Source organism: Triticum dicoccoides, chromosome 2B, assembly GCF_002162155.2.
Source record: "Triticum dicoccoides isolate Atlit2015 ecotype Zavitan chromosome 2B, WEW_v2.0, whole genome shotgun sequence".
Taxonomy (NCBI): domain Eukaryota; kingdom Viridiplantae; phylum Streptophyta; class Magnoliopsida; order Poales; family Poaceae; genus Triticum; species Triticum dicoccoides.
Window position 1 is genome coordinate 55,007,167 of NC_041383.1, and position 2,547 is coordinate 55,009,713.

The following is a 2,547-nucleotide window of genomic DNA, read 5'->3' on the forward strand; positions in this document are numbered from 1 at the left end:
CTTTCTTTCAGTTTTAAATCAAGGTACTGTTCACCAGGTTCATTTGAGCCCGGGCTCCGGGTTGAATTATCGCAATATTCATTCCTACTCTTATGAAACTGCCCAGTTGACATATTAAAACCCATGTGCAACTAAATTGTAAATTGGACAGTGCATATTTTTCCTGAACCTAAATTGTACACTCTTAAATCGTGTTCTGCAAACTTGTAGACATACTAACGAAAGTTATTGGAATAAGGATAACAAGAAAAAAGACTGAGTGCTCACAAAATACGAGTCTATAAAGTTGATCACAAACCACATGTTTCTGACTGTCAACCTTGTAAAAGGTTGAGCAAAGAGATTCCTAATTCCTATAACAAGACATATACAATTACAAAGACAAGATCCTCCTCGCAGGTTCAGTGACACCGCCAAGCCCAATCGCTGTGAAAAAATTGACCGCGAAGCGCGTGTTCTCGGCGGAGTCCCTGGGGAACAGGGCGTCACGGACCTCCGGCTCGTCGTCGTCGTTCATCCTCTGGCCGAGCACCCGCACCCCGAGCTGCTCCGCCATCTCCTGGAATATTATCTTCAAGAAGATGCGCGACGACGAGGTGGTGTCCTCCTCCGTGACCCTGACCCCGCCCAGCACGCCGCGCCACGGGACGGCGTCTGCCGCCAGCAGGTGCGCGAAGAGCCCGGCAGCGGCACGCAGCTCGTCGGTGCCCATGCGGTGCGCCGCCGCGTAGCACCGCGCGAAGCACGCCTCGAAGCCTGCCTGGTACGCGCGGCTGATCGCGCACAGCCGCTGCCCGAGCTGGCCGTAGAACCTTGCGTTGGACGACGCCCTCTCCTGCTTGCAGCACTCCACGAGCATGGCGCAGAGCTCCGCCTCCTGGCCTGGCCTCACGATCGACAGGAGCTTGTGCCCGGCCTCGTCGGCGCCGGCGCTCGACATGATCGTCTGGTATATCGTCCGACGGAGGTTGATCAGATTGGTCACCGTCTCGTCCTTGATCACCTCCATGTCTTCCTCGTCGTCCTCAGACTCATCGTAGTTGTCTTGGTCTTCGTCTTCGTCATCGCCGTCGGCTCCGAGCATGCTTCGTTTGAGGCCCTCGTAGGCTGCCTCGTCCTGCACGAAGGTCGCGCTTGGTTTGAACACGTTGAGATGGGTCTCGGGGTCGAGCTGATCGGCATGGCTGTCCTCGATGGGGATCTCGATCTGATGCGTGAACTGGTCCTCCTGCTCGACGAGGTCAAGCTCCGGGCGGACGGGCGGGTGCCCACGGAACCGAGTTCTCCGGACCGCGAAGAGGCCCTCGATCAAGAACCCGATGCGCCGGTCCACGTCGCCGTCGACGAGAATGCTCCGGAGGGCGTCGAACACGGCATCGACCTCCCTGGGGCACGACTCGGTGAGGGCGGCGCCGCACTCCGTGACGACCCGGACAGCCACCTCCACACCGTCATCCGTGGGCTCAGCGAGCAGCATCTCGACAAGCTCCAGCGCGAGCAGCTCGTGCGCCACGCCCTGGTTCACGAGGTGGGCGACGAACCTCGCCGCGGCGGCCAGCTAGTGCTTGGATCCGGCGACGTAGGCGCGCCGAAGGCGCACCACGAGGCGGACGAGGAGCAGCCGGCCGACGGCCGGGATCTTGGAGTTGACGACGGCCGCGATGGCGGCGAACACGTCGGTGAAGGCCAGGCAGGCGGCCTGGGACTTGAGGAGCGCGCGGCAGAGAAGGCCGCGCCCGCGGACGAGGTTCTCGGCGAGGAGCTCCGGCAGGACGTGGCGGATGTTGGCGGCCGTGGCCTTGTTCACTAGGCCGGTTATGCTGCGCCTCAGCGCGTCCCAGGTCCGCCGCTGGTATGCCGTGCCGGACCTGTCGTCGGAGTTGCCGGTTGCTGCTGCCTGGCGCGGCGGGACGTAGATGGCTCCACCGGAGAGGTGCGGCGGGCGCGCCATGTGGTGATCTACAGCTAGCGTAAGCGCTTCGTTGTGTTTTCCAACGAGCCGGCTCGACCGTGTACATAAAGACGAGATGGACTTGTGATCCGAGTCGGTTTTTCATTGCCGAGTCGGTTCAGAGTTTGCAAGAATTTCAGACACCAAAACGCATGCAGCTTTACATTACTTCGATCCGGATTTGCAAGGCACCAAACTGAAAATGTCCAACCTGCAGCTTTACATTACTAGATGGTTACAGCAGCGCCAGATCTATCTATGCTCAGACATCGGTCACATTGACATCTTTGCTCATGACGTTGTGACTAGCGGTACAAGAATATAAGCATAAGTTCATATAACTGATGAGTTCACATAATTTCTTCTCAAGGAGCGACGCCGTTATTTGAGTTTTACGCTTCATCATGATGTTGTAGCAGTCACCTCCCCGATTCTCTTCAGGTCAAATATTTCAATCCAGTAACCATCTGGATCCTTGATGAATGCGATGCCTTTCATTTTCCCTGCAGCCAAATATCCTTTATATCACAGCGTCGCCCTAAGCATTAGTACAAAGATATTAAAGTGCAGAGGAAACAAACACATCTCTGACCATA

General features: G+C 56.9%; 1 pseudogene; it reads right to left on the bottom strand.

Moving 5' to 3' along the window:
• Positions 1-373: 373 nt before the first annotated feature.
• On the bottom strand, positions 374-1,951 carry LOC119360428 (annotated as a pseudogene).
• Between the last annotated feature and the right edge of the window lie 596 nt (positions 1,952-2,547).